Source organism: Musca autumnalis, unplaced genomic scaffold (genome assembly GCF_047663935.1).
Source record: "Musca autumnalis isolate F117 unplaced genomic scaffold, ASM4766393v1 scaffold_2, whole genome shotgun sequence".
NCBI classification, from domain to species: Eukaryota; Metazoa; Arthropoda; class Insecta; order Diptera; family Muscidae; genus Musca; species Musca autumnalis.
Genome location: NW_027411755.1, coordinates 240,653,578 through 240,678,949, shown reverse-complemented (window position 1 = coordinate 240,678,949; position 25,372 = coordinate 240,653,578). Strand labels below are relative to the sequence as shown.

Below are 25,372 nucleotides of genomic sequence, written 5' to 3'. Positions count from 1 at the left end.
CTACATACTCTACGTCATTATGTTACCACTAACTTTACAATTACAATGCATAATCAATGTTTATTGGAAAGGAAATAAAACGACAGTAATTTATAAACAGAGAGAATTATGGACAGATATGATGTTGAGAGCGAGAGAGAGAGGCTCAATGGCAAACTCTGACTCTGTCTGTGCTGCATCATGGTAATTTCATATTCTTGTAGACGACTTGTTTATTTGGTTTCGGTATTCTTCTTATAGCAAATCAACATACACATGTTGTTCTTGCCACATTTTGTTGCCATTTTATTTCGAGAGAGAGCAGGTATTAGTTTTACATTTTTTTCGTTTGATTATGAAATTTAGTTTTTCGTATAATCAATCTCAACTCAGCAACACAAACAAATACAAAATGATTTATAAATCGGCACCCCAGTGAATGCGAAGCAAGGCTTTAAAACGATGGATGACACTTCGGTGCATTGAATTCAGAGATGGAAATTGTAATTGTATTACAAAAACCCAAACAGAAAATAAAATTAATTAATAATAGTAAGTTTATATTTACGAAATCCACTCGATTTCAACTGTCAATTACATTGCGTAAACGTTTTCATTTGACGTATACGCAAAGGAATTGACTGTTAAAATCGATTGGATTTCGTAAATGTAAACCAAGCATAAAAGTCGTAATCAATTAATTTGTTTGTTTGAAACTATGTAGGTAAAATGATGATAGCAAGGAGAAACTATCAAGGAAGACAATTTATGTTGTTGTAGGATAATTTCCACAACAAAAACAGCGATTTATTTGTGAGTCCCAGTGAACAAACAAGTAGTGACACTTCAGTGTATTAGACCCAGAGGTGAAAATGTATAATTACTAACAATATAATTACAATTGCAAATAAAATCAATAATAGGCATGGTACAATTACCCAGGTAGTGGTATCGTAAGATGTTGAAAATGTTATGTCAAAAGTCGCTTTATGTTTTTGGGGAAACTACAACAAAATATTTTTTATAAGGGATTTGACACTTCACATTCGAACAGCTGGTGTAATACCACTACCTTGGTAATTGTGCCATGATAATAGGTGCTTGTAAACAGTGGTATTTGATTATTTCAAAATAGGTAATAAGCATGGAAAAAATATGCACAAATAATAAAGACTAACAGTCCCTGTGGAAGATCGCCCTGACAACAAAAAATACCATGATAATTAGTGAGCCCCAGTGAACGAATATGGACCGATTACTCTTCGGTATACGATGCAGAGATGGAAAATTGTAATTAGTAAGAATTGGTAGTAAAATTGAGAAAATTTGCTAACAATGTCATTTGTTTATTTGAAAATATATAAATATTGCTAAAATTTGGAAAAAAAAATAATCAAGGTTAAGATTCCCTGGTATAAGATATATATTCGGAGATGGGAAATTGTAATTATAACACAAATTGCAAATAAAATACGTAAACAATTGCATTTGATTTTTTTGAAAATAGGGACAAATTATCAAGGCTAAGGGTCCTTTGTGTAAGATGGTCTTCAAACACAAATACAACAATTTATTAGAGACCGCCATTGAATGAACATCGAATGGCGACATCCAGAGATGGACAATTTTAATTAAGCAAAATATAATTAAAACTGCAAATAAAATTAGTTATAGCCTGTTTACATTACAGTTTTTTGCCGGTTTAACCATTTATTTGATGTATATGCAATGGAATTGACATTTATAACCGAGTGACTTTTTTTAACCCACATAAAGCCACTGGTCGTTGAAACGCCACTCGGATATTTTCGCAATTTTTTCAGTTTTTATACCCTCAGCATTTATGCTGACGAGGGTATATACACTTTCATACGGGCAAAATGTGCCTCATCGAAATAATGGTTTAAGACCCCAAGTATGTTTGGACGAAATGTTTTTCAGACAATTTGGAGTCGATTGAGCAATGTCCGTCCTCAGCTCACCATAACTCTCGAATGGACGATTCGGTTCAAATTTTGGCTTTCGTAATATTTTGCCCAAACTTAGTTTAAGTTCGAAGATGGGTTATATCGGTCCACTCCTTCCGGTACGTCCACCACAAAAGTTCGAAAATGTTCGGAAAATTTGTGGGCACGATAACTCTTGAAGGGAGTAACCGATTTGGTTTATACTTTGCCTATCGTAAAATGTGTACCAGACTTAGATAATGTTTCAATATAGACTCAATCGGCCCACTCCTTCGGGTACCTCCCACACAAAATGTCGGAAAAGTTCAGTTTAGGGCCATCTCTCGAATCGCTCTAATTTTCGTTTTAGCAACTTGTATTCACTGCCCTCCATACGACGGTACAAGTTTCATTAGGGGCAAGTCCATACTTCCTAAAAGTTGCAAAAAAAAAAAACCCTATCACACCGTGTGAGGTGGTTGGAGCGCAAGATAACTCTAAAACGAATCTGCCGATTCGGTCCAAAATTTGGCCTTAGTAATATTTTGTCCAAACATAGTTTGCGTTTGAAGATAAGCATTATCGGTCCACTCCTTCAGGTACCTCCCCCACAAAAGTTCAAAAATGTTCGGAAAATTGGTTCATACGGTAACTCTTGTTGAAGGGAATGGCCAAATTGGTCCATACTTCACACATCCTAATACATCTACTAGATATATATCAGGTTCAAATATGGACTATATTTGTCCACTCCATCCGGTACCTCCCAAACAAAATTTCGGATAAGTTCACTTTAAGACCTGCTATCGAATCACTTTGATTTTTGTTGCAGCAACTTGCATTCGCTGCCTCAATTACGATGGTAAAGGTTTTTTCAGGGGCAAGTCCATACTTCTTGAGAAAACATCCCGAAGGGTGTAAAAACCCCATATAGCACCATATGTAGTGGCTGGAGATCCACTTCCATAATGGTCAATGTAGATCCATTCCTTTTAGTATCTCCTCCGCAAGACTGTTGATTTCTAAAAACCCCTAAGTACATACGTTTTTTGGGAAAAATTGTTTCAATATATACAGGCTGAGGGTATATCACTGTCGGCAAAGCCGACTGATACTTTTTTACTTTTTTTTTGCATTTCATTGTAGTATTGTCTGTTATGTCATTTCATGCTTATAAAACTTCATTTTGCCCATGCATTTCCACCCATTTGGCCTAAATCGCAAGCAATTAAAAAATCGACTTTTTTGTAATTTTCGACTTTTGATGAAAAATTTTAAATTTGAAATATAAAATTACTCCCTGTTTTTGTAACTAATTTTTGTTCGTTCGTCTATATTCGTAATAATTTAGGCATCCACAACTCTGCCCCCAGATGACATACAGACCTAATTTTTCGTAGACGCGTTGCATATTTAGTAAAGAATCCCTCATTTAAAAATCAGCGTTCTACATTTGCGCTAAGTCGAGTAAATCGATCTACAAAATTTGACAATTCGTGGGAGAAGAAAAAATTGTTTACAAAAACAGGGGTAAATCATAAATCATCAAAGAAATACAATGGTAAATATTGGACATAGTACACCATATTGTAAATTAACATTATGTTAGACACCAAGCGCCACCTGCCAATGTATAGTTATGTTAAATATGGCAGACTTCCGAAACGTCACTTTTAAAATAAGGCCTGATTGCAGGAAAACCATACGTTTTTGAGAAAAAAGTTATTTGTTAAAAAATGCTTAAAACGCATTTTACACTTGCACTTAAATCGTGTGTTTTGAGAGTTTACGTCATTTATTTGACAGATATTGTATGGAATTGACAACTTAAATGATGCATATTTTATAAAACATGTTAAGTGTAAAATGCGTTTAAGTCTCAAAAAGAACGACACTCCGTTACGTCGCTTTCAGAGATGGGAAATTTAAATTCATATTACAAAAAATTCTTATTATAAATTCGTATTAAAATTAAATTTAATTCCTATTGCACAAGATATTCGAACGAGTATGGCCTCAATGATGACACTTCGTTGTAGAAACAAATATTTATAAAAGTTTCGGTATGGTGTATAAAGCTTGGTTTACATTTACGAAATCCACTCGATTTCATCTGTCAATTCCTTTGTGTATACGTCAAATGAAAACTTATCTGAAATCGATTGGATTTAATTTGATGTTTGAGCAATGGAATTGACAGTTGAAATCGAGTGGATTTCGTAAATGTCAACATAGTATAGCAATCAGAGATGGACAATTTGAATCTTAAACAAAATAATTTGACATTTGTGGAACACAATCAGGGCAATCATGAATAAAAATTCTATGCGGAATGTGTTCCCTTTTCCCAATTTCACATTTTTTCTTTCCTATTTATGGCCTAAAAAGGAATATTTTTGTCGATTAGGCGAGAATATTCTATAATTAGGTGGTTCTAGTAGTTTTTCACCGTAGAGGAGAGCCCATATTCACATGAGGGAGAGAACATACTCATGCTCTGAGACACAAGGAAAATAAAAAATACAGTGAATTTTCCGATTAGTTGTTGATAATGTTGAATTTCCAATTTAATAAAACCCGTTTAATGAAAATATTTGTTTTGAAAGGTCCAGGGATGGATATTTAGAATTATGAAAGTAAGTCCATATTTACATTAGGCAAATTTCCTTTCGGCAATTGTCAGTTTGTAGGTGAGAGTGGGTGTTGAGAGGCAAAGGGTTGCCATATGCCTCACCCCTCTCTACGTCAAACTGACAAATGGCGCAAGGAAAATTGCCTAATATAAATATGGACTAAATCAATAAAATCGGTAATCCAAAGACATGTTATGAATTTGTAATAATCAGAGATGAAATTTTATAATTAATAAAACCTTACGGCAAAGAATTATCAGAAATATGTATATTGTCTTTCAACTTACAATGTAATTCACATTAATTACATTTACTACTAAACAATTGGAAAGTTTAACCAAAATCCCCCATCTCGGATTAAAACATGCAGAGATGGAAATTTATAGTCATTAAAGAATATGAAGATAAAAATCAATGAATTTTAAAATTCAAAGTACACTTTTTCAATTTTCAATAATTAGCAGATGTACTCAAGAATTTCCAGTTTCTTCTAAAGTGACAGAAAGGGCATGGGTTCCTTTGGGAATTTGTGTTTTTTATTCTAGCGAAAATGTACTTTCTTTGTTGAGTCTTTGCCTCATTCACGTAACCAAAGTTTGTCACGTTCCAATTTAATTTCGTCCGGAAATCAAAAATATTAAAAAACATTCGAATATATTAATTGTGTCCTATGTACAGAATTTCCTCAGGAATATGTAAATATGTTTAAACAAAGGTTTAAATAAATTCCATTTCAATTGATATTTGTAATTGGTAAGTAAGGACGATTCCATTGCATACCTCCTATTTTCTATCATTTTTCCTTCAAATTGTGCTTGTCTGTTTGAAAATAAACATTTTCTATAGTGGGGATGTGTGTGTGTGGGAAAGTAGGGGCGTCGGCGTAAATAAAAAAGAAAAATTTAATTACAAACAGAAAAAGCAGCAACAACGACAATTTATTTCAGACAATATTTGTTCTTTTTCCTTAAACTCAAAAGGACCCGAGATTACAAAATCAAAAGGAAGGGAGATGAGATGGAGGATGGTGTGTGTGCACTGTACTCAGAGCCCAAGGAGTATACTCAAGCAAATAATACCAACAACAACAGAAACAATAATAATAATAACAACAAACCAAATGGAAAAACATATTTTATTTGGTGAGAGTAGTAGAGAGAGAATAATATCGTTTTTTCTTTATTTGGTCCGAGGAGAATGGCAATGTCAAATGTAAATAAAATGTTTTGCTTGGTTTATTTTATTTGATTGGCGGTGGTGGTGGATTTCGTTAGAATTTTGTTCCTTGCGCGCTGCTGTTATTAGTTGTTGCGTTCGTCGTGTAAATCATTTTTAAGCCTGTCAATTTTTTGTCAACTAATACCCCCTCTACCTATGATGGGATAAATGTGTGTGTTTTCTGCGTCCTTTTAAAACAGAAGAAATTAATCAGGTCAAGATAACTGACATACAACACAATTCATGTTAGAGGGAGAAAGAATGTGAGATGGAGAACGAAAATTTCCAAGTAGATTAGCGCTGTCATGGGTTAGACAAATTTATAGAAATTCTAAATAAATTGCAACAATGTGAATTGGTTTTGGTAGATTCTAAGAAAAAAAGAGATACCTAGGCATCAATTAAAATTGATTAAAAGAACTAAAAGGAATGTAAGGGTATGTTTACATCTTCATGAAAGTTGTTCTATGTTGAGTTTCGATGCATGTTTTCACAAAATTCCCGACAAAAAAAGAGGTAGAATAGTTTACAATGATAGTAATGCTAAGTTTACATTTACGAAATCCACTCGATTTCAACTGTCAAATCCATAGGTTAAACGTCAAATGAAATCCAGATGAGATTTCATTTGACGTTTGAGCTATGGAATTGACAGTTGAAATCGAGTGGATTTCGTAAATGTAAACTTAGCATAAGCTTTAGTATAACAGTTGACTAGAACCTAGTTTACACCTGATATTCCATGGAATTGACGAGGTGGTAAACGACAATTTTTTTCAAGCCTGTTATAGTACGTTTGCATATAAGCGGATTGAAACAGTTCTGCCTCTCAACTTGTACATTAAACGAAAACACCGAAGAGTTAAATTTCAAATGAACACTTTTATTATTACTCTGAGCAAACTTATCTGATAGTTACTATGTAACGCGTTAGAATGGAGTTTGCTGAATGAGCGAATTCTTTGAATTTTCTTCCGCTTAGCTGCTCGGTATGAGAAGCGCGAAAGTCGTCTAGACATGGTTGTATTTTCCAATTAACTTGTAATTCAATTCAGGGTTGCATTTCCTTAACCTAGGTTTACATTAATGTTTAAATTACTATATACGTTTACATATTAATTCAGGAGTTTTAACTTTACATACTAAATAAAATATTTACATAATATATACAGTGGACCGTTTCAGTCTCCCCCTCGGATGCTGAAGACGTCCCGACGAAGCATCCGTAATAGGCTGGAGTGGGACTATCTGTCAAGAGGTAACGACTGATTCGGTTGGTTCTCCCCCTGGAGATAATGTAGATAACATAGTCTTCCATTTGCAACAGAGTCTGCGTCTTTTGGACTTGGTGACGACCGCTTGTATTGGATCTCCCCCTGGAGTAAAGGTACATGATGCTCGTAACGATCGTCTTGAACTTACTATGGGATCTACATCTTTTGTTTGGATTCGATGAATTGCAAATTGTGTAGTGGATGTTGGATGCGAGAAAATGTCTTCACTGCTGATCATAATGTTGTGTTTCTCATTTCGATCTTCGTTGATAGAGCCTCGGTCATTTTCTCTTAGCTTGCGGATTTCAATGTTAAAGAGCGGTAAGAATATGCTGTTAAGATACGCATCATCATCAGTCCGACTTGCCTTCACAGGTGGTCCAAATAGCCTAGATTCATTGCCAGGTGTTGTCTGCTCTGATGGAATAACTTCACGAAAAATGTTTTGTATGGAGTGAGGAGAGTAGTCATTATTTATTCCCGTGGCAGATGACGTTGTTGGCTTTGCAGGATTAGGTGAGCATCTCTTATGTGTGGACGAAGGAATGTTTTGTATTTCCCTCAATACTCTAGGTGTGGATGGTAGAGGTGAAATCTTGCGTGCTTCCACAAATTCAATGAACTTTGACATTCCACTTGCTGCTTTGCTCGTTGGAGAAACATCGGTGGCTTTGACATCAACGGAAAAAATATGCATTTCAATAGGGTTGGTGAATGAATATTTCTTCCATGGTTCGTCTTCGTAGTACCAATAACGCTGTGCCATATTTAGAGTTATACCTGATTGTTCCATGAAGTCAGTGCCAATGAGTGTGCGATTTTTAGTGGCGTTAGGTAGACATAGCAATCGGATTTTCTTCGTTCTATTGCCAATTACGATGTCACAAATCGTCGATTCCACAACCCAAGTTCTTGAAGAACCATCAGCCAGGCTTACATCAGCATTAACTTGTTGAAATTGGCACCCATTTTCTTTTAAAATCTTTTTAAGATTCAAGCTGGCAACGCTTACTTTGGCTCCTGTATCGAACACGGCCTCTCCAAGTAACCCAAAGACTTCTACATGAGCTGTTGGAAGAGTTCGGCCAATCATTTCCGTTGCAATTGTGTTGAGAGAAAGCGGCTGTGGACTATTTTTGTTACTGCTGCTACATGTTATACAGTTTGCACGAAAAACGCCAGGCGCTCCACAACCATAGCACGCTACTGCTGTTGTTTTTTGTTGTTGTGCCTTACTCACATTTTGAGGTTGCTTCTGCTCAGTTTTCATATATTCGGCTTGCTGTTGTTGTTTCTGTGCTTCTAGTTTTTTCAGCTTCTTACACACATCTTTGCTGTGACCTGGGTTGCGACAGAAACGACAACGAACATATTCTGTCTCGCACTTTGGTTTTTCCTTCTTGTGTGTTTCGAGCAGCGTCAACTCAGCTTCTCTGCATGTAGACAACAGATCCTCGAACGTTTTCACACTTTCTCTTCGCACACGCTCTCTGATGTTTGTGGTGAGCAATCCAAAAACAATGTTGATTTGAACCTCTTCAGACACAGGAACGGCCAGCTGTGCAAACAACAACCGTTGTTTACACACAAACGAATCTGTGGGTTCATTTTGTTGTTGTTTTGTCTCAACAATTTTGGCGAAAATGCGCCAATCAGGTAGTGGTGGTGAAAATGTCTTTTTGATAAGTTTTATGGCCTCATCAAAAGTGGCGACTGTGTGTTTCACACCAATCCACCAGTTGGCAGCATAATCCTCAAATAAAAGCTGCAGCCCTTTGACAGCATCTGCATCTGGAATTGCCTCAATTTCTTTGTAGACGGTGATCGCTGTCACAAATTCCTCCACAACGGCGGCGTCTCGCTGTCCCTTGAAGCGAGCAGTGCATTGCGAAAATGACCCAGCACGGCCATTGCTACGCATTGCCTGGATCAGTTGTTGGAATTGTGCATCGGTAAAATGCGCCATACTTTCGTCTCCAGACAGGTACTCGTCACTATCGGCTTTTTGTTCTTCCTCGGCTTTAATGTCGTTGTCCGTGGCCACTGCGTTGGGCGTCAATGAAACACTTTCTTGTTGTGCTCCACGTTGGTGCGCCAATAAAACAGTTCTGCCTCTCAACTGGTACATTAAATGAAAAGGCCGAAGAGTTTAATTTTCAAAAGCACTTTTATTATTACTCTTGAGCAAACTTATCTGATAGTTACTATGTAACGCGTTAGAATGGAGTTTGCTGAATGAGCGAATTCTTTGAATTTTCTTCCGCTTAGCTGCTCGGTATGAGAAGCGCGAAAGTCGTCTAGACATGGTTGTATTTTCCAATTAACTTGTAATTCAATTCAGGGTTGCATTTCCTTAACCTAGGTTTACATTAATGTTTAAATTACTATATACGTTTACATATTAATTCAGGAGTTTTAACTTTACATACTAAATAAAATATTTACATAATATATACAGTGGACCGTTTCAGGATTTAATAAATCCCAAGGATTTCAAATGTCAATTCCATAGCGTATACGTCAAATATATCCTTATAAATGAAGATTAACCCGGCAAAAAGCTCTAATGCAAACAACGTTTTAGATGTAAATGCGGCTTAGGATTGCTTTGTTGCGAATCGTAAGCCCGATTGCCGTTGGTTCATCGCAAGGCATATTGAATAAGGTAGCCGACTCAAGCCAGCTGATTGAACATAATGTCATAATGTCAAAAAATTGGTGTAAACAACATACAACAACAATTCTTTATACAAAATCATAAATTTTGAAGCTTAAAGTGTACAACAAAAGGTTTTTGTTGTTGCCATTTGACGAATAGGTTACCTGTTAAATCTGCATTGGTTCGTCGTATCATCATATGATCCAGGGATGGGAAATTGTATTTATTAGAAAGTGATGTTATTTACAAATATCAATGAATGCAAATGATCCAGTTTTTCAAATAAGTCAATAAAAGAGACTAAATTCAATGATGTATTACAAGTATCAAACATTTTACATTTTTTGGGATAAAAGTAAGCCCTTAGAGTTGGAAGTTTTACATTATCAAGAAATATCAAATGACAATATTATTTATCCAGGGACAAGACACAAGACATTTATCAACAAGCCCCAGTGATCGAACGAAATATTACGTTTTTTTTTCGTAAATATTCAGGGATGGAAAATTGCAATTACTTTTATGATCTGACAAGTAAAATTAATATAATTTAGTATTATCATAAAGCAGGACATGTAAATAGACTTAAAAATGTTCTTCTTCACTTTTATTGAATCCACAATAGATTATTGTTTATTAAATTTGTGTATTCCATTGCTGCATCTGATCTTATTTGATATATGGAATATTAGGTCTGTCTGGTTACTCAAAAGTTTGCAACAATTTATACAAATTGTTACAGAAAGTTATCTGTTAACCCACTTGTTCTATGTTCTTCATTGAGAACTTTTTTTATACCCTCCAACATAGGATGGGGGTATATTAAGTTTGTCACTACGTTTGTGACTACTCGACATAATCATTGTAGACCCCACAGACTATATATATTATTGATAAGCGTGCAATTCTACATCGATATAGCCATGTCCGTCCGTCTGTGGAAATCACTCTAGGACGATATCTCCCGATTTTCGGTATCTCCCGATTTATTTTGTAGGTATAGGTCCACGCCATCATATAGCCCCCATCGAACGGTACCTTCCCATTTTCGGTAGTTAGAAGGTTGTGGCCACATTAATCCACCGAAATGGCTGAAATTCGTGGTGGACACATAACCAGACACACATATTGTCAAAGCTTGGTGTATAATCAAAACGACTGCTGAGATACTGTGAAAACATCTTCAATGTTGTGATGTGTTGTAAATTGTTCAATTGGAATATTTATGTGCCTTATCCATAAGGCCCCAGCAAACCAATCGTACCGACTTCGTAACGAAATCGGAACAAAATGTCGGACGTATCGTCCGAAATCGTAACGATATCTTAACGAAAGTTGTATGAAGTGGTTGACATAATTTCGGAACAAAATGTCGCAGCGACATCGGAACGATTTCGGTCCGATTTCGTAACGAAATCTAAAGAAAATCCTTAGGAAATTCGGAAAGGAAATTTCTATCCGACATTCGTTCCGAAATCTGATCGAAATCGGTACAAAATCTGAACTATTTCCTCTCCGAAAAATCGTTTAGAAATCGGAACGAAATCTGAACGACTTTGCTTCCGAAATTGTTCAGACGTGTCGGACATCAGACATTTGGTTTGCTGGGGCACTGCACTGCTCTGAAGCAGATGTATCTTTCCGTCTTAATTTGTATTTTTAAGGAATTGGTAAAATTGGTGGAATTTCGATATTTTTCCTCAAAAGAAATTGTTTCCTTCATTTTTCTGGAATCAAAAATAGATATTTCCATGTTGTGCTTGTACATTATATTGCTGCATCTGATCCTTGATTTAGCATACAGAATCTTGTCAAAGAGATTCCGATATCAAATAAAGGTCTCAACACTGATGTGAACATTTCATTGTAATAACATCAATGAGTCACAACAGAGGAAATTGCCAGATGTCACAATTTACTGTGGCTCTCAAACTTTGCCAAATATTCAGGGATGGAAAATTGCAATTACATTTAACAGGTGATATGTAAAATAAATTTAATATGAAATTGTTAAATTAAACTACCGACATGGGAATTAAAGATATATATTTTGTATCAGACACACATGAAGACTAAAAAAGCAGTGGCCTTCCTTTAGAGCAAAATGTGTTGTTGGGGCACGAGTGTATGTTATACATTTATTATAGTCATTGAAGCAGGTAAAAAAAGATTACTAAGCAGAGCAGATGGATAGGCGAGAATAAAACCCTCCTAATAGGCAATTAGTTTGATAAACATTTTACACAAAAATTACCAAAGGAATTTGTAAACTACATTTTTTTGAAATTGTAAGGGAAAAAATGCTACTAACAGGTAGATGAGAGTAATTGATGCCCACATTTTCATCTTCAATTAGACTAGCTATGCACAAAATAGTACGAAAACGTCGATTACTCTTAATCGTAGTCATATGGTCTGTTCCTTTACTTTTAAAAATGGTAAGAGTGGCAAAAAATGGTAAAAGTGGTGAACTGCTCTCATATAAATTGTATTCTTTCTAAAGTAAAGGAACGCTTTGCAGATTAAAAATGGTAAGAAATGGTAACCTCAGGCACGTAAAGGAACAGAACAATAGTTGAGACAACAACAAATAAAAATATACGCATTGTTTATAAATGTGTTTAAATAATATGCAATTTTTACTATTTTAGTACTTTTTTTACAGAAAATTATTTAATGGGAATAAATTTAGGACACACTCACAGTGTGGGGGTGGGTTCCAACAACCCCACGTTATGAAAATTGGAGTTTTCCTCAAAACTGGTCGCAAAGATATCTAAGTAAAAATTGGGATTTTTTTCCAGAAATAACTATTAATTAACATTTATAACACAATTAGGATTAAGCGTCAGCTTTGTGGGGTCAAGTCAAATTTCTTCCACATATGTATGTGGGCTAGTTGCACACATCATATTGTCCATATTCTCCGAATAAAGAGTGAAGCTTAATAAGATTTGAGTACCACCAATAAGTTCTGCCTTTAAAATTCCAAAATTTTCTAATCTTGCATAAAAAAAATTTCGAGTCGCTAAGTCTGAATATGCCTGTTAATCGAACGCAATTTTGACATGGATTATCAAAGTTTTTTGATGTTGTAAAAAAGACAAAGGACTTTGAGTAACAAAGTTATATTTCTATAAAATTATATAAAATTCGTCTTAACATTGCTAACATTAACATTGCTTACATTACATTTAGATTAACGTTAATTATCCTGATAAAGATTCTTCTATATACATAGTTATCATCATATAGGATTTAGCCTGTCTAAACGCACCTTTAGTAATTAAACAGCTGTTTAGTTAATTACTTTACAAATTCATAACTCCCATCCCTGCCCCAGTGTTTTGATGTTGTAAAAAACGCACAGGACTTTGAGTAGCAAATTTATATTTCTGAATTAAAATTCGTCTTAACAAAGGATTGCTGAATTAATTTAATATCAGATTAACGTTAATTATCGCGATAAAGGTTCTTCTATATACATAGTTATCATCATATAGGATTTAGCCTGTCTAAACGCATGTTTAGTAATTAAACAGCTGTTTAGTTAATTATTTTACAAATTCATAACTCCCATCCCTGCCCCAGTGGAGACACATGACATTCATACACATCACATCATTGCAAATACAAACAGGAAAAGAGAGTAGTATAAACACAAGCTTCTCAAGACGAGAAACATCCATGCAAAACATCTTTGATTTGGGGAGTACAAAGTAGAAGCCACAGCAAAAAAAAAAAAATCAAAGATTTATTATTTTCACCATTTAGCAGCATTCATATTGGCTTACTTGTGTGTTTTGTGCCATCTTCTTTAGTTGAACTTCTTTACATTTGAGTCTCATCATGATGTGTCTGCCGCATGGCACCTTTGTGTTGTCGAAGCAGTGAGTGGCAACAGAGCATCAGCATCAACATTTTCTTCGAGACAAAATTCTAGTCAAAGTTTAATTCTAAAAAGGGGGCAACGACAACAACAACAGTGACTAAAATCTACCAATTTTATGGTATGTCGTTCATTTTCGTCTTCCATTTTGGATAGATAACCTCCTATTATTTTACTTTAAATCTTTCTCATCATCTCTTTTTCTTCCATAGGTCTTTTACTTTACTTAAAAAGTGGTTGGATGCAAAAGATGTTGAATTTGCGCTAATGTCTTTGATTTTTCTTTGCGGCTATAGTGTTGGTAGGAGGAGTTTTGTTGCTGTTGTTGTAACAGGTCGATTTGGGTTGTAAGTGGGGGCATGAAATATGTAGATAAAACTTTAGATGTTTGTTCTAAGTAGCAGTTTGTTTGGTTATTGTTGATCTAGTGCCAAGGGTTAAGCTGTGGCACTTGACGCATTTGAGTCTGGGCAAAATTGAGTAAGAAGACGCAATTTAAAATCCTTTCAAATTAGTTTTGTAATACAAATGCCTTTCTATTACAGGATTTTCACCTACAAATTTAAACATGATGACATACCGATGCAGATTTAGAATGGTTTCTATGTATAATAGTGGACTTATATAAAAAAGCCTTAAGGAATGCCTCCTATCACCTATAAGGGACTAAGAGCCCAATTACACTGATGTACATAATCATAATATAGGCTGGCTCTATCTGAATTAGAGTTGACAGATGTCTTCATATATTTTGTGCCACATGAAATCGAAATAGATCGATTATCATGATAAAAAGCGTTAATGTAAACATTATTTTAGGAAAGACATTTGGTTTATGAATGACCTGTACTCCAATTTGGTGTGGCTCTATGAAATAATGGACCAGCACCCGTTTCTATAGCCCATAAAAACCAAAAGCAAGACGTACCTTAAGGCATTTCATCGAAATGCTAAGATAAAAAGTAGCATGTCATTGATTACCACCAACTACTTCACCTCAATGCCACTTTAAACCTCCTAGATCCTACCAGAACCATAAGTCGTCACTTCGGAAAGAGTTTGGAATATCATTGGCTTTGTAATTAGGATAAACAACCCTTAAAATAGCCCTATGGACAATGCGAATTTACATAACTTCTTCTCCTAGGGCTATAATAAACAACCAATAGTTTCCTCCCAACAGTACGCAACCTACAACAAATAGCCTCCTCTATTACCTCTCTGGCAAACAAAAAATCTTAAAAAAAAGATTCCAATATCAAATAAAGGTCTCAACCGTGAGGTGAACCTTTCATTGTAATAACATCAATCAGCCACAGCAGAAGAATGGCCACAATTTATTGTGGCACTCAAACTCATCTTTTTGGTCTGCCAAAGGACACGGACGGGTGGTATGTCCGTGTGCGGCGTTTGTGTTTTACCAATACATATCCACATACAAAGGATTTGCACACGGCAGCATTGGCTTGTTGATTTCCTTTCTTTTAGGGGTAAAGCCAACCATTCATTTGTGTGCTTGCCTATCTGCCGCCCTGAAAGGACATTTGCGAGGAATCGTGAAAGTCACAGCTAAATATTTCACAGTTTTGCAAGAGGTTATCTTTTGGCTGGATGTGGATGGTTATGTGTGTAGTGAGTGAGAGTGGTTTGTTGTTGGTTGGGAGGGAGGGTGTCAACCAGTCAGCCAGCCAGCCACCGTTGGTGGTGGCAGCAGATTTTTATGAGATTTGTTTCATTCGTCTTTTTTACATTTCCTTCGAATGGTGGATTCATTGAAAATTTTTTCTGAGTTTGTATGCAATATTGAATAAATCTTAGTTTATGGTAAACAAAGTTGTTGTTGTTGTAATTGTATTTGGTTGGTTGCTGAAATCATATCGACAACGACGACGTCTTCACCATCATCACCACTCTTGTGTTCCTCCTCTACAAGTGTAAGCTAGTTGTACTGCTATTTTGGCTAACTGAATGGTGATGTAAATGAAATGACGTTGATAATTGTCAACTAATGTGTTTAAGTTTTTCTCTTACTCTACACAATTTGTTTTTGTTATTATTTTTGTTGTTGCTGTTGTTATTGCTCTTATATGTTGAGGAAAAAGAGGATTTTTCTTTGGCTGCCACCGCCACCAACGTTATTAATGCCACATGAGAAGGGTGTTGTTGGTTGGTAGTTAGTTTAGTAGATATGTTTATAGGTAGTGTAGGTAGGGGTAGGTAGAGTAAAAAAGAAGGAGTAGTATTCTGCTACACCATGTACTCATGATGACGATGATGACTGTACTTTTTCGATTAGAGAAAAATATCAAGGAACGAGGAAGTAGAACAAGCAGCATGGACGGAAGGGGTGCAAAGAATTTTAGTATCAGTTGTTGGTACGACGACGTCGTTTTGGCAATATGTAAAACTTGAGGATATTTTAAATCATAAATTTTAGGCTTTTTGTTGGTGGTATTGTCATTATTCCATTTCATTCGTTTCTCTCTTTAATCCTCACAACGAATTGATGTGTTTGTTTTATGTTGAATTTGTTGGTTCCTCCATGGTTGTGTGAGTGTGAAGGAAAAGGGAGTTTTTGTTACCCAATTTTTTGTTTGTGGAACACCAACGAGGAGTTAGTTGGTGGTGTTATTGCCGTTTTGCAGCAAATTTTTTGCTAATTATTCAATGTGGAATTCGTTTAGGACACACACAGAGCGTTGAGATAAAATTATAAGGGGTGGCTTCCAATAACCTCATGTATTATGGAAATGGGTGTTTTTTCTTCTCTAATTTGTCACAAACATGTTTGGGAGTGAAAATGGGGAGTTTCAAGCGGAAATAATTATTAATTAACATATGTATGTAACTTAATTTAGATTCAAGTATCAGCTTTTTAGGATCAAGTTCAATATTGTCAACATATGGGGAACGGATACTGACGACTTCATAAAAATGTCTGACAGTGAAGCTTTTCGTACCTATAGTGTCCAGTTTTTCGTATTAATGAATTTTAAACTAATTTCAGCTCCATAATCATATTATTTAAAGCTTTTGGGAAAACCGAGAACTGCCCTTAAACGCAACAGTTTTGGACCTTTGCGAAAGAGGTATCTAAAGGAATATTCCATCTTCCAGACTGGATTTAATTTTGAAAGTCATTTTTTAAGATAGTTATAGTGCCAATCAGCCATTTTTGTTTTTGAGCTCTTGGGTCATTCTGTCAGGAAGTATGGAGCTTGCATCGAAAAACATTACATTGCTGTACACAGGACAAATAAATTCAAAAACGATCTTCCAACAACTCTTAAACTACATTTAAGCGAAAATTATGAACTTTTGTGAGGAAGGTAGCCGCACGAATAGATATAGACATCATGGGACGATCAGTAAAAGAAGTAACCGATACCTTTATGAAGGTCGAAGTAGAATCTGCTAAAGTGGGTCTGGCAGTAAACGGCGAGAAGACCAAGCTGATGGTGTCGACGCGCAATGCGTCCATTGAGATCGGACCAACTGTTGAAGTTGGTTCCTATAATTTTGAGGTAGTAAACGACTTCGTATACCTCGGCACCGCCGCAAACACAACAAACGACATCAGTTGTGAAATAAAAAGAAGAATTGTATTGCCCAACAGATGCTACTTTGGCTTAAGTAAGCACTTTAAAAACAAAGCCACAACTGGTCAAACAAAAATAACGCGTTACAAAACTGATACTACCCGTGCTGAGGTATGGTTCCGAAGCCTGGGTACTTGCGCAAGCAGATAAGGCAGTGCTTGGCGTGTTTGAGAGAAAAATTCTTCGAAAGATCTACGGACCGATCTGCGTTGACGGTGAATATCGACGTCGTATGAACCACGAGCTGTATCTGCTATACAACGACATCAATATAGTTAAACCGTATCAAGATGCAGCGATTATATGGCCTAGCCAACATATAATAAGAATGGGCGATGATGAACCCGCTAAAAGGCGTATAAATTCGAGCCACATGGCGGTGCAAGCAGAATTGGCAGGCCAAAGAATATATGGCGCAAAGAAGTGGATGATGAGATGACAAGGCGCGGTATTCCAAAAAGCGAAGCACAAAACAGAGAGAATTGGAGATCTTTTCTTAGTTCGGTCTATGGAACAAATGTTCTGTAATGGACCAGCTAAGTAAGTAAGTAGCCGCACGAAGGTGATGTTCGACATTGGCCTTCTAGGAATTTGATTTATGTATGGAATAGATTTTACGATGTGCAATGATTTGGTCGGAGGACAATCGGAAGAGTGATGGGAATACGAAAAATATATTTGTTCACATAGCCAATCCCCTTCAAACGTCAACCTCACCCACTGTCTACTTGTGACTTGGTGTCCTCTGTTCACGCAAACGAGGCTCTGGCGATCGATCATGGGCGGTATAACCCTAACTTTCTGCATGGAAAAATATCTGTAAGAGCCAACTCGAAGAACTTGGGGAATAGGGTATACAGATATTTGCGTTGTTATGGCGGACATGGCAGTAGGGATGGCAGCGGATGAGCCCATGAGCCCACTCTTGCTTAGACGTTTTTGAGTGGAATACTCTTTAAGCTCCTCCTTGTGCAAAGAGGAAATCCTGACAAATTTTGTCACCAAAACATAAACGAAAGAACCGAAAGAAATTTAATTCTCCCACGAGGTCACAGGCAACTGCGACAAGCTCCACTTGTCTGGAGGGAGCACTTCATGTTTAGATAGTGTTTCAGAAACCTCTAGAGGCCCTATGCTCCTCAATGTTTTTTTTTTTTTTTGCTCAGATCGGTTACTCAATTCGTAAGTTAGTTACCGTGCACAGAGGCAATTTTATTTGGTGCTGTGCCGGGGTTTTTAAAGCTTTTGATTTATTATGTCAGGAAGCATGAACTTGCCCCTGAAAGACATTACATCGCCGTACAGAGGACCACGAGGGGTACCTTTGGACAAATTTCAAAACGGTCCACGAACAGCCCTTAAACGACACTCATTAAAAATGTTAGTTGGTGCTGACAGGGTTTTTAGAGCTTTTGGGCCATTACCTCAGGAAGACAACTTGAGCCTGAGAAAAAAAATTCTACCTTCGTAATAGGGATCCCAAGGACAATCTTCTGCAAAAAATGTCAAAGCTATCCTAAAACTTGTCTTAAACAGCACTTTCGCGAAAAAATTAAAATTTTTTGTTGGAAGGGGTGCCCGCGAAGCGGACCGAAGAAGAAGACTAAATATCAAATTTCAGTTTTTTTTCGGCTTGGCTTCTTTATATAAATGAAAAAATAAAAAAAAAACTTGAAATTCGCATCGGAATGTACTTTTCTATGGGGGCTATATAAAAATGTGAACCTATTTCTACAATTTTCTGCAAGAATATCTCCCCCAGGGGATATTAGATGCCAAATTTTAGCCATTTCAGTTGGATAATGTGTCTGAAATCTTTAAAATATCGATAATCTGGAGGTACCGTTCTATGGAGGCTAAGGGCTATATCAAAACGCGAACCGATTTTACCCATTTTCAATCCTAGTACAAGTTTCGGTGGTTTTTCTGGGGCGGCCCCTTGTCTACAATATTGGATCCCGTGTAACTGAAGTAATTTGAAGGTTAGTTATAGGCACATTTTATATTCGATTTAACTGGACGAGTAGCAGACTTCATATTTGGGTATAGAACTCCATTACAGCGTGCACCCGACTTAAGGTATTTTGACGATGAGCAAACTTCATCATCATGGTGAGTCCACATTAGCATATTTCGGGCTATAACCCTGCAATTGATTTGAAGTATTTGACGATTTCAGCCACATTTATCAATTGATGTTAGTGAGATATCGTATTTGAGGTTATGAGTTACAAACTTATGTGTAAACAAGAAAGTATCAGTCAACCGACAGAGATATATCCTCAGCCTCGGGTCTAAAGAAAAGAAGTAAACACAATACTTCCGACGTATATAGGGGTTCTTTGAGTTTTTGGGCCAATATCTCAGGAAGTTTGGACTTGACCCCGAAAAAAATTGGTCCGTCGTAACTAGGGCCGCATACACAAAATTTTGCCAAAAATTCAAAAACGACCCCAGATGAGTCCTTCAACTTAACTCTTTTCAAACTTTGTGTGGGAGGTACCCGAAGGAGTGGTCCGATGTAGTCGATATTCGATCATAATCCGAGTATATAAGAAATAATTCGATGTACAACGTTTGGACCAAATCGATTTCACCTATCGAGGGTTATTTTACGTACTATCCGGTTTAGTTGTTGCCGACAGGCTTTTCTGAATTATTCGGGAATGTTCTGGAATTTATCGCCTGTGAAGGCAGTAGCCTTTCTGTATTTCACGTGAACAGAACTCTCGAAAGCCTTATTAGAGCTTCAAAACTTTATCATATAGTCTTCGTTGGCACTGGAGTTGGGCAATCTAGTTCCCGGAGCGGATCGATCTTTCAAGTTCCTTTTCCCAAAAGGAACTAGTTCATTAGTATAGCTCCATAGTTGCGAGACAGATATAGTTCAACAAATCTTTCTCTATCATTATTCTTTTCGTTTCAAATAGTTCCCCGAGAACGAAATAGTTCACAAATCTTTCTCTTTTGTCGTTCTTTTTGTTTCCTTCGTTCCAAACAGTTCCGAGACCGAAATATTTTCATTGTTTGATGGATGAATTTACATAAAAATAAAATGCAGCGAATAAACAACAACGTTAAAGGAACGAGATGAACGAAAGGAACTATATAAACGCAAGAGTTGGATATAATTCCAATAGTCACTTGTCGGGAATGGCTCTAGTTGGCACATCAACGAATACACATGCGTTTGAGGGTATGTGCGCTTTGTTCTTTTGATTGTTTACGAAATAGACGAAAGCAAAGAAACGAACTTCTACACCGCTTGTAGAGAAGTTTTATATGGCTGAAATACTCAGAAAATCTCGAAACAAGTGTCGTTTAGGGGCACCTCTCGGATCGGTCCGAAATTTTTACCATAGGTAGCCCGTGGGACCCTGATTCCAACGATATATAATTTTCCCCGGGGAAGTCCATACTTCCCGAGATATGGGTCTTGACATTTTGGAAATTTCGTACTTTAACACCTATAGGTTGTTTATGGGCACCTCTCGGATCGGGCTGAAATTTTTTTACCATAGGTAGCCCTTGGGACCCTGAACACAATGATATATAATTTTCCGGGGGGAAGTCCATACTTCTCGAGATATGGGTCCTGACATTTCGGAGATTTCGTACTTGTAACAACTTTAGGTTGTTTATGGGCACCTCTCGGATCGGGCTGAAGTTTTTACCATAGTTAGCCCTTGGGACGCTGAACACAATGATACATAGTTTCCGGGGAGGAAGTCCATACTTCTCGAGATATGGGTCCTGACATTTCGGAGATTTTGTACTTGTAACACCTTTAGGTTGTTTATGGGCAACTCTCGGATCGGTCCGAAATTTTTACCATAGGTAGCCCGTGGGACCCTGATTCCAACGATATCTAATTTTCCCGGGGGAAATCCATACTTCCCGAGATATGGGTCTTGACATTTCGGAAATTTCGTACTTTAACACCTATAGGCTGTTTATGGACACCTCTCGGATCGGGCTGAAATTTTTTAACATAGTTAGCCCTTTGGACCCTGAACACAATGATATATAATTTTCCGGGGGGATGTCCATACTTCTCGAGATATGGGTCCTGACATTTCGGAGATTTTGTACTTGTAACACCTTTAGGTTGTTTATGGGCAACTCTCGGATCGGTCCGAAATTTTTACCATAGGTAGCCCGTGGGACCCTGATTCCAACGATATCTAATTTTCCCGGGGGAAATCCATACTTCCCGAGATATGGGTCTTGACATTTCGGAAATTTCGTACTTTAACACCTATAGGCTGTTTATGGACACCTCTCGGATCGGGCTGAAATTTTTTAACATAGTTAGCCCTTTGGACCCTGAACACAATGATATATAATTTTCCGGGGGGATGTCCATACTTCTCGAGATATGGGTCCTGACATTTCGGAGATTTCGTACTTGTAACAACTTTATGTTGTTTATGGGCACCTCTGGGATCGGGCTGAAATTTTTACAGTAGATAGGCTTTCTAATAATAATTTATTAAGTTATTATTGGGCTACGCTATCAAAACTCTCTTTTAAATAGAAAGATTTCTTAAGTAGCCGGCCTTCGGCCGGGGTTTTAAGACTTTCTCCTATGGACAGGGACAAAAGTGGGCTATGCGATCAAAACTCTCTTTTAAATTGAAAGTATTCTTAAGTAGCGGGCCTTCGGCCGGGGATTTAAGACTTTCTCCTATGGACAGGGACAAACGTGGGCTACGCGATCAAAACTCTCTTTTAAATTGAAAGTGTTCTTAAGTAGCCGGCCTACGGCCGGGGATTTAAGACTTCCTCCTTTGGACAGGGTCAAAAGTGAGCTACGCGATCAAAACTCTCTTTTAAATTGCCGGCTTTGAATAGGAATTTAATACATTCTCCTATAAACAGGTGTAAAAAATAGGACGCGTGCATAAAAGTACTCTCCATAAGCTTTAAAACGATGCCCATATTGCCCATTAGAATTGTAAAATGTCCCATATCTCGGGAAGGATGGAATTCCCCCCCGGAAAATTATATATCGTTGTATTCAGGATGCTAAGGGCTATCTACTGTACACTTTATGACACTTTATCCAATTAATCTAGCTAAGTTCTTTACCATATCCAAGTTATTCGATACATTGTAAACTTTATCTAAACAATTATACTTCAACTTTTTCGAAGCTTTAATAAATTCTATTTAGATACTCGGATATATCACTACGCAGAGCGCATATGTTTCGCAACTCCAAAAAAACGTTTTCCCCAATTCGATACATTCCATTATATCGTAGAATCCCAACTGCTCAACTAAGTAATGTTTATACTAAATGCCCCACATAAACCAAAAAGAAATTATTCTTGCCTTCATACATCAATGGAAGGAAAGTCAAACAGAGGCCTCCTTTTCTCACGTAAAATATCCCCATACATTAAAACAAGGAAAGCAGAAGGCGCAAAAATAGTGAACCTTTATTATTGAGGGGAGTGGGAGGGTGAGTATTACAATTATAAATTCAAAATATTTCACAAGGATTTGTCTTTTGTTTCTGTGTTAGTAGCGTTGCCCAATTGTATTGGAAGGTGAAAAAAAATTGAGAGAAAAGTTGTTGTATTCTAAGGTATTGGTATTCTTTTCAATTTTCAAAAATAAAGTGAAATGACAACTAAGAAGAAGAACGTATCTAATGAAAAGTATTGCATTTTATAATTGCCAAGTGAGGCGGTGTGGAGAGGGAGTAGGAATGTGTGTGAGCAAGTTTATGAATTTTAAATACACCATTCCTTTCTTGACTCTTCGAGACTCATTGCTACAAAAGCAGCAACAACAGCGACATAAAATCGGCATTTTTTGGGGCACATTCTTTTTGCTCCTTTTTATAGCGAACGTCGTCGTCTTTCTCATTTCGTTTATACACAACATTTGAAGGACTAAATAACACAGCATCGCATCGCAAGCCGTAAGATGAAAATTATTTTTGGTATTCTAAGAGTAACTAGTAAAAAAAAACACATAAACACGCCAAGCCGACATTAAATGAGCAGGCGTTTTAAAAACCTGTAAAATAAAATGAGAGAGTAGAGCAAAAACACAGAGTACAGGAGTAGCATTACATAGAGATGTATCCACCTTATTTTGTTTTAAGGCATAAATATAAGTCTATTTTTTTTTTTTTTTTTTTTTGTTGGTATTAATAGATATCAATTGATTTTTCTCCATATTCGTCTTGTTGAGAAAAAGGAGGACACAAACACACGGGCAAATAAAGTTTTATATCCTGTATACCAAAAATAGCAAGAAAAAGGGTTACATTTCATTGTGGGGGTTAATTTTGGTTGTGCATTACGTGTGCGAAAATAAGTCAATATGTTGCATGTTGATGGTAGCGGCCAGGACTAATCGTATCTTGTGTGATACATTTCTTTATTAAAGTGGAATTTCTCTAACTGATATCAATATCTTAAGATACATATTAATTTACTGACGCCTAAGGCTAATGTGAAGATTTTTAGACAGGAGATAGGAGAAAGGCATTTTAAAAAGACACTGTTTCACTAAGACAATTCGAATTTGTAATTCGTTCAAACTACTACCAAACTTTTGTTTTTTGAAAAATATTTGAATTGTTTTTATTTTCAATCAAACAAACATTTCCTGCAACAACAGGAGGTTGTTAGTAATTCGAGCGAATTTGAATTCGAATCGTCTTAGAGCAACATAGCATAAATCTTGTTTGCAAGGTCTCTTTCATCTGGCTGCCATAATTTGCCGGTTTGTAAATGGGCGGGCTGTAATCCTTATCAATATTTTATCGATTTTAAATCCATAAACACATAAATTATATTAAAAAATTTCAAATATGTTTTAATATATTATATTATATAAATAATTTCTGTTTATATGTAAATGAATTAAAATATTTAAAAAAAAATCATGCCATTAATAAAGCAAAATGAGGTTATGTTTCAATTGGAGTTAATTAGAAAAAAAATTGTTGCAGTATATTTTGATGGAGTTGGAGATGGAATATAAAATGTTGATTGCAATAAAGAAAAATCGAATCGAAATAAAATTCGGATGACTAAAACGTAAAGAACGAAATAGCACAGGACCGACAAATGTTAGGTGGAAAGATTTTTTAACCCCAAGGAAGACTTAATATCAAATTTTAGCCATTTCGGAGGGATATTGAGGGCACAACCTTCAAAATACCAGAAATCTGGAGGTACCGTTCTATGGACCTATATCGACACATTTCAGGTGGACAGTTTTATACCCACAACAAAGACAAAATGCCAAATTGCAGTCATTTCGGTGGGATATTGATGCCACAACCTTCAAAATACCGACAATCGGGAGGTACCACTCTATGGGGTCTATACGAAGACGTGGACCTATACCGATAAATGTCATGTGTAAAGTTTTATACCCCAAACGACAACTCAATACCAAATTTCAGCCATTTCGGAGGGATATTGAGGGCAAAACCTTCAAAATACCAAAAATCCCGAGATACCGTTCTATGGGGGCTATATGAAGGCGTGGACCTATACCATTTCGGAGGGATATTGATGGCACAACCTTCAAAATACCGGAAATCCGTAGGTACCGTTCTATGGGGGCTATATGAAGGCGTGGACCTATACCGACAAATTTCAGGTGGAAAGTTTTATACTCACAACGAAGACGAAATGCCAAATTTCAGTCATTTTGGTGGGATATTGAGGCCACAACCTTCAAAATACTGAAAATCGGGAGGTACCATTCCATGGGGTCTATATGAAGACGTGGACTTATACCGATAAATTTCAGGTGGAAAGTTTTATACCCACAACGAAGACTTAATACCAAATTTCAGCCATTTCGGAGGGACATTGAGGGCAAAACCTTCAAAATACCAATAATCCGGAGGTACCGTTCTATGGAGGCTATATGAAGGCGTGAACCTATACCAACAAATTTCAGGTGGAAAGTTCTATACACCCAACGATAACTAAATACCAAATTTCAGCCATTTTGGTGAGATAATGAAGCTAAAACCTCCAAAATATCGAATATCGGGAGGTACCGTTCTATGGGGGCTATATAAAGGCGTGAACCTATACCAACAAATTTCAGGTGGAAAGTTCTATACACCCAACGATAACTAAATACCAAATTTCAGCCATTTTGGTGGGATAATGAAGCTAAAACCTCCAAAAT

At 36.6% G+C, this 25,372-nt stretch overlaps 1 protein-coding gene across 26 annotated transcripts in view; it reads right to left on the bottom strand.

Annotated features, from left to right (window-relative positions):
- Positions 1–25,372, bottom strand: part of kis (chromodomain helicase DNA binding protein kismet) — a 179,941-nt gene that overhangs the window by 36,487 nt on the left and 118,082 nt on the right. The gene's annotated exons all lie outside the window — the stretch shown is intronic.